The sequence below is a fragment of the Schistocerca cancellata genome, chromosome 3 (genome assembly GCF_023864275.1).
Source record: "Schistocerca cancellata isolate TAMUIC-IGC-003103 chromosome 3, iqSchCanc2.1, whole genome shotgun sequence".
Taxonomy (NCBI): Eukaryota; Metazoa; Arthropoda; class Insecta; order Orthoptera; family Acrididae; genus Schistocerca; species Schistocerca cancellata.
The window spans coordinates 877,786,592-877,801,357 of NC_064628.1; the positions used below are offsets into that span (position 1 = coordinate 877,786,592).

At 43.4% G+C, this 14,766-nt stretch overlaps 1 pseudogene; it reads left to right on the forward strand.

Annotated features, from left to right (window-relative positions):
• The first annotated feature begins 13,865 nt into the window (after positions 1 to 13,865).
• Positions 13,866 to 13,983, forward strand: LOC126177685 (5S ribosomal RNA; annotated as a pseudogene).
• Positions 13,984 to 14,766: the final 783 nt, after the last annotated feature.

Sequence of the window (14,766 nt, forward strand, 5' to 3'; positions counted from 1 at the left end):
TATCGACTGCCCCAATTTACGGCTAGCAATTAATAAGAGCAGGCCGACTGCCATCAATTAGAGCGAACCGCCACCAACGCGCCAATGGCGGCCGACCCAGCCCGACTGGGGACGCGAGTGCTCGCAGGGGCGAAGCGAACCACGCACTGTGCGATGAAAAAACCAGAGTCCAGCACCACTGGCTGCTAAGCAAATAATAAAGTTTATGCGAATACGAATCAGCTGCCGCTGTGTTACATTAAATATCGTCGATATTACATACGCTTACAATGGGTCGTATATGTTTTATGTATCTGCAGATATCTAAAAGCAAAGTGGTACGACATGAGTGACTGGGTGACCCAGAGGGTGATAAAAAATTTCCTCGCTTAAGATTGCATTTCAAAGTGGAAGATGAAAGAAGTGTAGTTTAATGTTGATTGTATTTTTATAAGTTGTCTTAATTAATATCTAATATTTAAGTACATTTTACTGATTTCACTGGACAACTGCATTCTGACTGACCTTGACTATATAGGGTGGTCCATTGATCGTGACCGGGCCAAATATCTCATGAAATACGCGTCAAAGAATGAAACTTGTCCAGCTTGAAGGGGGAAACCAGATGGCGCTATGGTTGGCCCGCTGGATGGCGCTGCCATAGATCATACGGATATCAACTGCGTTTTTTTTAAATAGGAACCCCCATTTACATATTCGTGTAGTACGTAAACAAATATGATTGTTTAAGTTGGACCACATTTTTCGCCTTGTGATAGATGGCGCTGTAGTAGTCACAAACATATTGGCCACAATTTTAGACGAACGGTTGGTAACAAGTAGGTTTTTCAAATTAAAATACAGAACGTAGGTACGTTTCAACATCTTATTTCGGTTGTTCCAACGTGATACACGTACCGTTGTGAACTTATCATTTCTGAGAACGCATGCTGTTTCACCGTGATTAATTATAAATACCACATTAATGTAATCAATGCTCAAAATGATGTCCGTCAACCTCAATGCATTTAGCAATCCGTGTAACGACATTCCTCTCAACAGCGAGTAGTTTGCATTCCGTAATGTTCACACATGCGTTGACAATGCGCTGACGCACGTTGTCAGGCCTTGTCGGTGGATCACTTTAGCAAATATCCTTCAACTTTCCCCACAGAAAGAAATCCGGGGACGTCAGATCCGGTGAACGTGCGGGCCATATGCTATTCAATACCGCTTCAACCGCACGCGAGCTATGTGCCGGACATCCATCATGTTGGAAGTACATCGCCATTTCGTCATGCAGTGAAACATCTTGTAGTAACATCGGTAGAACATTACGTAGGAAATCAGCATACGTTGCACCATTTAGATTGCCATCGATAAAATGGGTGCCAATTATCCTTCCTCCCATAATGCCGCGCCATACATTAACCCGCCAAGGTCGCTGATGTTCCACTTGTCGCAGCCATCGTGAATTTTCCGTTGCCCAATAGTGCATATTACGCCGGTTACCGTTACCGCTGTTGGTGAATGACGCTTCGTCGCTAAACAGAACGAGTGCAAAAAATCTGTCATCGTCCCGTAATTTCTCTTGTGCCCAGTGGCAGAACTGTACACAACGTTCAAAGTCGTCGCCATGCAATTCCTGGTGCATAGAAATATGGTGCGGGTGCAATCGATGTTGATGTAGCATTCTCAGCACCGACGTTTTTGAGATTGCCAATTCTCACGCAATTTGTCTGCTACGGATTAGCAGCGACGGCAGCTAAACCACCTACTGGGGCATCATCATTTGTTGCAGTTCGTGGTTGACGTTTCACATGTCGCTGAAAACTTCCTGTTTTCCTAAATAACGTAACTATCCGGCGAACGGTCCGGACCCTTGGATGATGTCCAGGATACCGAGCAGCATACGTAGCACATGCCCGTTGGGTATTTTGATCGCAACAGCCATACATCAACACGATATCGACCTTTTCAAAAAAATGGTTCAAATGGCTCTGAGCACTATGGGACTCAACAGCTTAGGTCATAAGTCCCCTAGAACTTAGAAATACTTAAACCTAACTAACCTAAGGACATCACACACACCCATGCCCGAGGCAGGGTTCGAACCTGCGACCGTAGCAGTCCCGCGGTTCCGGACTGCAGCGCCAGAACCGCACGGCCACCGCGGCCGGCTATCGACCTTTTCCGCAATTGGTAAATGGTCCATTTTAACACGGGTAATGTATCACGAAGCAAATACCGTCCGCACTGGTGGAATGTTACGTGATACCACGTACTTATACGTTTGTGACTGTTACAGCGCCATCTATCACAAAGTGAAAAAAGTGGTCCAACTAAAACATTCATATTTCTTTACGTACTACACCAATATGTAATAAAAAGTGGGGGTTCGTATTTAAAAAAACGCAGTTGATATGCGTTTGGCCTATGGCAGCGCAATGTAGCGCGCCAACCATACAGCCATCTGGTTTCCCCCTTCAAGCTAGAGAAGTTTCGTTCTGTGTAGTTTTTTCGTTTGATGCTCATTTCGTGAGGTATTTGGTCCGGTCTCTATCAATGGACCACCCTGTATGAACTGTTGAGGCAGATAATTTATTCTGTGTATGACTAAAATTGAATAAACATCTCACTTATTATTGATTATTTAAAGTGCAACGAAAAACTGTTTTGCCCACCAAAAGATTAATCCGTAAGGTCCTATTAAGGATGCTCAATAAATAGAATCAGAATTCGCAACCAGGGTGAAAGGATATGAGTGATATGATTCGTTAGTGACATTGCTATCCTGAATGAAAATGAAGTATTATAGGATGTGCTTAATGTAATCAACAGTCTAATGAGTACACATATGGATTGAGAATAAATCGAAGAAGGACGAAAGTAGAAGAAGTAGCGCAAATGAAAAAAGCGAGAACTTAACATCAGAATTGGGGGTCATGTAGTAGACGGAGTTAAGGAATCCTGCTACGTAGAAAGCAAAATAACCGATGATGGACGGAGCGAGGAGGACATAAAAATCACATTAGCATTGGCAAAAAGGGTTATTCTAGCTAAGAGAAGTCTGCTGGTTTCCAACGTAGGTCGTAATCTGTGGAAGAAATTTCTGAGAATGTTCGTTTGGGGCGTAACATAATATGTTAGTGATGCATTAACTGTGGGAAAACCGGAACAGATGAGACTCGAAGCATTTGAGATGTGGTGTTACAGAAGATTGTTGAGAAATAGGTGAGCTGGTAAGGTAAGGAATGAGGAGGTTCTCGACAGAATCGGCCAGGAAAGGAACTTATGGAAAACACAGAAAAGGAGAAGTGTGAGGATGATAGGACATCTATTAAGACATCAGGCAGTAACTTCTGTGGTACTAGAGGGAAACCTAGAGGGTAAAAAATGTAGAGGTAGGGTGAGATTGGAAAACATTCAGCCAATAATTGAGGACCTAGGTTGCGATTTCTAAGCTGGATGAAAAGGTTGGATCAGGAGAGAAATTCGTGGCGGATCGCATCAGACAAGTCACGAAAAAGAAAAAAATAAACAGAAACACACTCCTGATAACGGTTCTGATAGCACTGTGGAGTTATGGGACAATTTGGCAAGTACCTCTAACCATAGTTGTGTGGTGCTTCGTATCGGAAAAGAAAAACTGAAAAAAAATAGATTGAGCAAGTAACTATACAATGAAAACCCTTGTGCCTAATCAGGTGGTTTCTAAGAATTTGTATCGTTTAATCGTAATACTCTCTTACAAATTCTCTTTCCAAAATAATATATTAGTCTTATGACAGAAATTCCATGTTAATAAAAAAAATCGAATTTGCGGACATAGATGGCATTAGATGAATAGTTGCAATATATATATATATATATATATATATATATATATATATATATATATATATATATATACTGATTAATAACATCCAAGAAAAGGACAACACGAATGCGTTATTCTCACGCTCCGGACTCTAGTTACGCTGAGCTAAATGCCCACGTATTTACCATATGCCACATATGCTGCGTACCAGGAATAAAACATTTGGAAACTGCGGAAATCACATGCTTGAAACAATGTCTCGTAGTTTACCTTCATACATATACGTTCTGGTTCAAATGGCTCTGAGCACTATGGGACTTAACATCTGTGGTCATCAGTTCCCTAGAACTTAGAACTACTTAAACCTAACAAACCCAAGGACATCACACACATCCATGCCCGAGGCAGGATTCGAACCTGCGACCGTAGCGGTCACGCGGTTCCACACTGAAGCGCCTAGAAACGCACGGCCACACCGGCCGGCTATACGTTCTGAAATGGAATGAATAACAGAAGATGTTATAATGACATACGGCACACAGTTAATTCTATCAAACGAGCATCGAGGCGCTCCGTCATATGCTACGCACATGTGTGGCAAGAAGTGTTCGATTTCGACAGTTAACCGGATGAAATATATCGGGGTTGACTCTGACAGCTCTAAATTCCTGTGCAACGTGAGAGAACATCCCCCTTTCGCAAAAACTGCATGGATTACAGTAAACACAACTTGGTCAGACGAAGCATTAAGTAATCACTAGTCTGCACGTGATACGTGAAATCAGAAATTTACAAAGACAAATTACCCTCCAGAATGCTGGGAGAATACCACATATTTCCATGTAACGCATTCCTGATCATTTACATGGTACTTGACCGAGAAGCGACCACCGCAACGACATTTGGATTCACGCAAGTGAACATGGCAAAATTCTACTGCCACAGTCACGGCATGCTAATTCACGACGCATAAAACAGACTCACACACGCACACACACACACACACACACACACACACACACACACACACACACACACTGAAACGGAAGTTGTCCCTTTCCGTATTTTTCCAATAAACTCTGGTACAGGAGAACTATAGCCAGAATGTTTTGACTCTGCAGAAGTGAATTCCGTGTATAGCAAACAAAAGAGAATGGACCAAGTGGTGTTTATTTATCCATCCATTTTATATCATGTGTGCACTTTCCTTGTATCCTTTCCCTACGTGACCTTGGACTGTACGAATGAGATAGTATGTGATGTAGCAGAAAGCTCTGGTCAGAGGTCGTGGCATTGCATGAGTAGAGTCGCTCTGTGGTAGGATAGTACCAACCCCTAAACGTGAAAAAGTTTGGCAAAGACGGTGGGCGAGTCAGGTTAGAGAGGTCGCCAAGGCACGAATACTGGCTCTGTTAGGTTGGCGATCCATCCCCTCCACCATCTTTTGAACGAAGAACGGTTAGGCGAGGTGTCCGGAGGTCCACTTGCTCCTGGGTCGCGGCGCTGGACAGACGTGGAGACGCAGCTCTCGTTTTGATAATGTTAACAAAGGTATTAGATTGCCTGAAATCTGCTCAGTAATGAAGTCCAGATGTTGAAATCAGGTGTGAGATTACCACTAAACCCCATAAGGGAATTTATTTTCATAATTTATTCGAATTTCAGTAGAACATTGCACATGTGCCTTGGTCACGCCACGCACCATTTGCCTTAAGCTCACGGTCATATTATTGCTCTGTGCTTAACGGAAATTCACACATTCGATGTATTTTAATCTTCTCATTCATTTACAGTAATATTTTGGAGATTTTTATTTTTTTCCATATGTTTTCTTTGTGACCAGGTTGTCTGTGTTGGAGCAACCGCCACGTTGATAAATTATATTTCGGTCTGAAAATGTATTGTACACGATGAATAACCATACGATAATGGGCTAGTGTAAAATGGGAAGGAATAATTTTGTGTGTCCGTATTTTTTCTGGATTTCTGTTGGCTACCGAAACGTGGCCACGCGTGTTGAATAGCACTGAAGTAATAATGTTTCTTGTGCTCCCCCATAACTATTAAATTTGCTGGCAGTGTTGTCCGTTAAGTAAACTACATGGTTTGAACTCGTGCCACTAGGAAAAGTATCAGATTTTAATGCCCCATTGATTTGATAAAGACGTGGGAAACACTCTTCCGCCCTGACCTAGCCTGCTTGTAGTGTCTTAATGCGGAACTTGTTCTGGCTCTGAGCACTATGGGACTTAACATCTGAGGTCATCAGTCCCCTAGAACTTAGAACTACTTAAACCTAACTAACCTAAGGACATCACACACATCCATGCCCGAGGCAGGATTCGAACCTGCGACCGTAGCGTTCGCGCGGTTCCAGACTGAAGCGCCAGAACCGCTCGGCCACACCGGCCGCCGAACTTGTCCTGAGTCACCTGTAGCAACTGGACGTAATAAGCATGGGTTTATGTATGATTGTGTGTTTGTATAAAATTACATTGAAGCCAGGTGTGCGCTCCTCTCTCCAATTCCATAATTACGTGGCGAAACTGAACCATGTTATCTAGAGAGACCATTTGTGATGATGTATATTGCAACAGAAACACTGTTAATTGTTGAAATGCCATCGGCACTGAATAAATATCAATTAACGTCTACCCTCGACTGTTTATTTACTCCATCATAAAAAATAGGTGAAAATCAGTACCATGGTGGAATCCTGGGTCATGAAAGCAAATAAAATCTATATACTGCCTATTAAGCCCTGTATAGGTGCCTTCTACAGTGGTTTAAAAAAAATATTGCGTTATCCGTTGCGTTCAAATTTTTACCATTTGGTTAAAACCTTACGCTAAAAATTATTAATACCCGGCAATAACTCGTAGAGGGCAGTAATTTCGTGGACCACACGAATTTAAGAAACCATTTACTACAGACGCGTAGCTTGCAGGAGCTGTAGGACACGACAAAGCGGCGGTAATCTTCCTACTTACAAGGGAACCTCCCCATCGCACCCCCCTCAGATTTAGTTGTAAGTTGGCACAGTGGATAGGCCTTGAAAAACTGAACACAGGTCAATGGAGAAAACAGGAAGAAGTTGTGTGGAACTATGAAAAAAATTAGTAAAATATACAAACTAAGTAGTCCATGCGCAAGATAGGCAACATCAAGGAGATTATCAGCTAAGGAGCACCGTGGTCCCGTGAGAGGTCCTTCGTTCAAGTCTTCCTTCAACTACAAATTTTACTTTCTTTATTTTCGCAAAGTTATGATCTGTCCGTTCGTTCATTGACGTCTCTGTTCACTGTAATAAGTTTAGTGTCTGTGTTTTCCGACCGAACCGCAAAACCGTGCGATTAGTAGACGAAAGGATGTGCCTCTCCAATGGGAACCGAAAACATTTGATCGCAAGGTCATAGGTCAACCGATTCCTCCACAGGAAAACACGTCTGATACATTCTATACGACACTGGTGACGGCATGTGCGTCACATGACAGGAAAATGTTGTCGACCCACCTAACTTGTACATTTGCCGAATGGGTAAAAAGATTCTTCTACCTTGCCCGATTTAGGTTTTCTTGTGGATGTGATAATCACTCCCAAAAAATTGATGAAAACATAAGAGTTTGTCACATATACTGAAAATAAAAAAATTAAACTTTTCACTCGAGGGAAGACTTGAACCTGGGACCTTTCGTTCCGTAGCTGCTCTCGCTAACCACGGGACCACGGCGCTCCTGGAGTCCTATTGTCCTTGATGTTGCCTATCTTCACGTGGACTACTCAGTTTGTGTATTTTACTAATTTTTTTCATAGTTACACACAACTTCTTCCTCTTTTCTCGATTGATCTGTGTTCAGTTTTTCAATGCCTATCCACTGTCCCAACTTATAACGAAATCTGAGAGGGGTGCGATGGGGAGGTTCCCTTGTTAGGTAGAGTTTACCACCATCAGTACTGGAAGGTCACGTTGCAACACACACACGTCTCTGTCAACAGTCGTCAGCGCATTTTCTCTGGCGTTTCAGCAGACATTTGCAGTTTCGTTTTTGCTTTGTGTAGCCGGATTCAGCCAAATAAATAATGCTCATCGTCTCATTCATGCGACACCCAGAGCCCACGTAAAATCGGTGTTTTATGTGCCCTTTCCATACTCCGGTCCCAGATTACTATAATGGGATTTTTGTTTTATCGACAGTGAAACTGTACGAGCAGCGAGTACTCCAGCCGTGACTGTAGTCACCTAACCGACGCTGACTGCTACAGCCAAACATGCAGCGCTACAAACAAGGGAAACTCCCCATCGTGACCCCTTCAGATTTACTGGTAAGATGACCCAGTGGATAGCCCGTAGAAAACTGATCAAACATGAAAACAGGAAGACGGTGTACGGAATTGTGAAAAAATAAGCCAAACAGAAATAGTGAACGGTCCAAGCTTAAGATGTACGACGTAGAGTGAATGTGAAGAAAATCCGTCGACGTTATGTGGTCACTGTGTTGAACTGGAAGGGGCAGGTCCGTCTTCTAATCTCCCGCGTGCATCATTTTTTCCCCTCAAAATTATGAACTGTCCGTCCGTTCATTGACGTGTCTGATCGCTATATTCAAATTTGTGTCTGTGTCGTGGTGTAACGTCCGTTTGCAGCAGCGATGTGTGAGAAAGGGACCGCTTTCTCCTACTTTTTCTACACAACTACTACATGTAATGACTCTTGCATTCCATTTTGAAAGTTTTGCCTCTTGAATTCCTTTGTTGGGATATAGTTCACACCCGTTTATTTGTTGTTTTCATTTCTGTGAGAGGTCTATGTAGCATCTCACCTGGTCTGACTATTCATCACATTTACTTGCGACAGTAGTACACCACTGCCCATTAAAAATGCTACACCACGAAGATGACGTGCTACAGACACGAAATTCAACCGACAGGAAGAAGATGCTGTGACATGCAAATGATTAGCTTTTCAGAGCATTCACACAAGGTTGCCGGAGGTGGCGACACCTACAACGTGCTGACATGAGGTAAGTTTCCAACCGATTTCTCATACACAAACAGCAGTTGACCGGCGTTGCCTGGTGAAACGTTGTTGTGATGCCTCGTGCAAGGAACAGAAATGCGTACCATCACGTTTCCGACTTTGATAAAGGCCGGATTGTTGCCTATCGCGATAGTGGTTTACCGTATAGCGACATTGCTGCTCGTTGTTGGTCGAGATCCAATGACTGATAGGAGAATATGGAATCGGTGAGTTCAGCAGGGTAATACGGAACGCCGTGCTGGATCACAACGGCCTCGTATCACTAGCAGTCGAGATGACAGGCATCTTATCCGCATGGCTGTAACGGGTCGTGCAGCCACGTCTCGATCGCTAAGTCAACAGATGGGGACGTTTGCAAGACAACAATCATCTGCACGAACAGTTCGACGAAGTTTTCAGTAGCATGGACTATCAGCTCGGAGACCATTGCTGTGGTTACCCGTTACGCTGCATCACAGGCAGGAGCGCCTGCGATGGTGTACTCAATGACGAACTTGGGTGCACGAATGGCAAAACGTCATTTCTTCAGATGAGTCCAGGTTCTGTTTACAGCATCATGATGGTCGCATCCATGTTTGGCGACACTGCGGTGAACGCCCATTGGAAGCGTGTATTCGTCATCGCCATACTGGCGTATCACCTGACGTGATGGTATGGGGTCCCATTGGTTACACGTCTCGGTCACCTCTTGTTCTCAAAATGGCGCAAATGGCTTTGAGCCCTATGGGACTTAACATCTGAGGTCATCAGTCCCCTAGAACGTAGAACTATTTAAACCTAACTAACATAAGATCATCACACACATCCATGCCCGAGGCAGGATTCGAAGCTGAGACCGTAGCGTTTGCGCGGTTCCAGACAGAAGTGCCTAGAACCGCTCGGCCACACTGGCCGGCTCTTGTTGCCATTGACGGTAATTTGAACGGTGGACGTTACATTTCAGATGTGTTACGACCCGTGGATCTACCCTTCATTCTATCCTTGCGAAACCCTACATTTCAGCAGGATAATGCAGGTCCTGCACGGGCCTTTCTGGATATAGAAAATGTTCGACTGCTGCCCTGGCCAGCACATTCTCCAGATCTGTCACCAATTGAACACGTCTGGTCAATGGTGGCCTAGCAACTGGTTCGTCACAATACGCCAGTCACTACTCATGATGAACTGTGGTATCGTGTTGAAGCTGCATGGGCAGCTGTACCTGTACACGCCATCGAAGCTCTGTTTGACTCAATGCCCAGGCGTTATTACTTCCAGAGGCGGAAGTTCTGGGTACTGATTTCTCAGGATCTATGCACTCAAATTGAGTGTAAATATAATCACATATCAGTTCTAGTATAATATATCTGTTTAATGAATACCCGTTTACCATCTGTATTTCTTCGCGGTGTAGCAATCTTAATGTCCAGTAGTGTACATTCTTACCACATGTCTTATATTTTTTATGCAATGTATAATACGACAACTGCCAAGACTACAGGAGAACAGATACGTCAATAATCGGACGGAAAGCTCATAATTTTGTGAAAAAATTTAGGCCACGAGGGAGATTTAAACACGGATCTCCCAGTTTATAGTCCAACATCGTGATCACCAACCAGGACACCATGCTTCTTGCAGTTCGCTCGATGTGGCATATGTTGAGCTTGGACTGTTCACTATTTCTGTTTTGTTTCTTTCTTCACAGTTCAGTACACCATCTTCTTGTTCTCGTGCTCGATCTGTTTTTGACGGGCTATCTACTGGACGGTCTTACCACTAAATCTGAGGAGGGTGCGATGGAGAAATTCCCTTGTGAGTCGCTCCTGGACTGCTGTTTAATCTTCGTGTTTTGTTGTCCCCCCTAACACAAATCGATAAAAAACGTCGAACTAGACTAATATGGATCGAAATTATAATGAAATCCAGACCTTTAGCTGCTTACAGGCAACGATGAATATACCATCTTCATATAGATAAGGCTTACCGGCCACTGATCTTCGTCAGTGCAGTAGCACTCACATTGCTCAAACTCTTACGGGGATCGGTAGATTGACTGCCGCGAGTAATGAGTACTACAAATGTAGTGTAGCGTAACAAATGTTGTGTGTGGACAGAAAGTTGGAAAGTATCGGTCTCACCGGGAGCTTGCCAAACACAAGTCCCTGCAGACGCACAACCTTCTGTATCCTCGGTGGCTCACTCGGCTGCCGGCACGGTAACTCAGCGTGTTCGATCAGAGGGTTAGCTGCCCCAGGAATAAAAAAAAAAAAAAAAAAAAAAAAAACTGAGTTAATCGATCAACGACGAACTGAAACGCGTGTCTTGCGACGTCCACCCGAGCACATACAATGAACGAAATCAAACAAAATCATATATATATATATATATATATATATATATATATATATATATATATATATATATATATATATATATATAGAGCGTCTGCTACGTAAGGAGGAGGTCCCGGGTTCGAGACCCAGTCGGGGCACACATTTTTTTTCAACTGTCCCCGTTGATATTTAACAACGCCTGTAAGCAGCTAAAAGTCTGGATTTCATTGTAGTTTCGTTCTTCGAGAGCTGCAAGATCACCAGTGATATCTGTACAGATGCCAGCTTCAAAATATGGACCGCTCCGTCGAATGTGCCGGTTAACATTCCGCTTTCAAAATCATTTTGTTTGTAACTAGAAATCAGAACTTGTAAGGCGTACCCAGGAGCAGATATAGACTCAGATCACAATATAGTAGTGATGAAAAGTAGGCTGAAGTTCAAGACATTAGTCAGGAAGAATCAATACGCAAAGAAGTGGGATACGGAAGTGCTAAGGAATGACGAGATACGTTTGAAGTTCTCTAACGCTATAGATACAGCAATAAGGAATAGGGCAGTAGGCAGTACAGTTGAAGAGGAATGGACATCTCTAAAAAGGGCCATCATAGAAGTTGGGAAGGTAAACATAGGTACAAAGAAGGTAGCTGCGAAGAAACCATGGGTAACAGAAGAAATACGTCAGTTGATTGATGAAAGGAGAAAGTACAAACATGTTCCGGGAAAAATCAGGAATACAGAAATACAAGTCGCTGAGGAATGAAATAAATAGGAAGTGCAGGGAAGCTAAGACGAAATGGCTGCAGGAAAAATGTGAAGACATCGAAAAAGATATGATTGTCGGAAGGACAGACTCAGCATACAGGTAAGTCAAAACAATCTTCTGTGACATTAAAAGCAACGGTGGTAACATTAAGAGTGCAACAGGAATTACACTGCTAAATGCAGAGGAGAGAGCAGATAGGTGGAAAGAATACAGTGAAAGCCTCTATGAGGGTGAAGATTTGTCTGATGTGATAGAAGAAGAAACAGGAGTCGATTTAGAAGAGATAGGAGATCCAGTATTAGAATCGGAATTTAAACGAGCTTTGGAGGACTTACGGTCAAATAAGGCAGAAGGGATAGATAACATTCCATCAGAATTTCTAAAATCACTGGGGGAAGTGGCAACAAAACGACTATTCACGTTGGTGCGTAGAATATATGAGTCTGGCGATGTACCATCTGACTTTCGGGTAAGCATCATCCACACAATTCCGAAGACGGCAAGAGCTGACAAGTGCGAGAATTATCGCACTATCAGCTTAACAGCTCATGCATCGAAGCTGCTTACAATAATAGTATACAGAAGAATGGAAAAGAAAATTGAGAATGCGCTAGGTGACGATCAGTCTGGCTTTAGGGAAAGTAAAGGGACGAGAGAGGCAATTCTGACGTTACGGCTAAAAATGGAAGCAAGGCTAAAGAAAAATCAAGACACTTTCATAGGATTTGTCGACCTGGAAAAAGCGTTCGACAATATAAAATGGTGCAAGCTGTTCGAGATTCCGAAAAAAGTAGGGGTAAGCTATAGGGAGAGACGGGTCATATACAATATGTACAACAACCAAGAGGGAATAATAAGAGTGGACGATCAAGAACGAAGTGCTCGTGTTAAGAAGGGTGTAAGACAAGGCTGTAGCCTTTCGCCCCTACTCTTCAATCTGTACATCGAGGAAGCAATGATGGAAATAAAAGAAAGGTTCAGGAGTGGAATTAAAATACAAGGTGAAAGGATATCAATGATACGATTCGCTGATGACATTGCTATCGTGAGTGAAAGCGAAGAATAATTAAATGAACTGCTGAACGGAATGAATAGTCTAATGAGTACACAGAATGGTTTGAGAGTAAATCGGAGAAAGACGAAGGTAATGAGAAGTAGTACAAATGAGAACAGCGAGAAACTTAACATCAGGATTGATGGTCACGAAGTCAATGAAGTTAAGGAATTCTGCTACCTAGGCAGTAAAATAACCAATGACGGACGGAGCAAGGAGGACATCAAAAGCAGACTCGCTATGGCAAAAAAGGCATTTCTGGCCAAGATAAGTCTACTTATATCAAATACCGGCCTTAATTTGAGGAAGAAATTTCTGAGGATGTACGTCTGGAGTACAGCATTGTATGGTAGTGAAACATGGACTGTGGGAAAACCGGAACAGAAGAGAATCGAAGCGTTTGAGATGTGGTGCTATAGACGAATGTTGAAAATTAGGTGGACTGATAAGGTAAGGAATGAGGAGGTTCTACGCAGAATCGGAGAGGAAAGGAATATAAGGAGAAAACACTGATAAGGAGAAGGGACAGGATGATAGGACATCTGCTAAGACATGAGGGAATGACTTCCATGGTACTAGAGGGAGCTGTAGAGGGCAAAAACTGTTGAGGAAGACAGAGACTGGAATACGTCAAGCAAATAATTGAGGACGTACGTTGCAAGTGCTACTCTGAGATGAAGAGGTTTGCACAGGAAAGGAATTCGTGGCGGGCCGCATCAAACCATTCAGTAGACTGATGACCAAAAAAGAAACAAACCAACGCTTTTTGTGGGCACTGAGCCCCGCATGAAAAACGTGATGGGCAATATTTGTTCAGGTTGATTCTAACTAACGAAATAGCAGATATCTGCTGAAACACCAGGAAAAAAAATTCCTGACAGCTCGTAAGAGAACCAACGGCCTTGCCGCAATGGTAACACCGGTTCCCGTCAGATCACCGAAGCTAAGCGCTGTCGGGCTGGGCTAGCACTTGCATGGGTGACCATCCGGTCTGCCGAGCGCTGTTGGCAAGCGGGGTGCACTCAGCCCTTGTGAGGCAAACTGAGGAGCTACTTGATTGAGAAGTAGCGGCTCCGGTCTCGTAAACTGACATACGGCCGGGAGAGCGGTCTGTCGACCATATGCCCCTCCATTTCCGCATTCAGTGACGCCTGTGGTCTGAGGATGACACGGCGGTCGGTCGGTACCGTTGGGCCTATCAAGGCCTGTTCGGACGGAGTTTAGTTTTAAACTCGTAGGAGAGACACACCGAACGTTTGGAGGGGGAAGGGCAGCAGTCTTCTAGCTGGTTTGGTGTCAGATACACTCCACTTAAGATCACTAAAATCCGGTAGGATCGGACCATATTCCAAACAACAAAAATGCTCTTGGTGCAGTCATTGGTGTTCCGTGTGTTCTTGTACGGCTGCGATAACTGTGACGTGAAAGATAATTGCGAGAGTCGAATTAATGCGTTTGAGAAGTGTTGTTCCAGGAAGACGTTATGCGTTGTTTGGACGAAATGAAAAAGGGATGCTTTCATTACAGGAGAATTTAGCATCTTCAGATGTTTATCTTCCTTTGCCAGTCAAACTTACTTACAGTTGCTTGGTCACATTTTGAGAAGAGAAGGCCATCTTCAAAGACAAAATTGAAGATATAAGACCACCGGGAAAGTATTTTGCTGGCTCAAGTGAAGAAGATGGCCGGCCTGCCTATTCACATTTCATTAAGAAGAGTGAAGATAAATGTGGATGAAAAAGTCTCGTCGAATGTTCAGTTACATAAGAAATGAACGAATGGATTTGGTTACA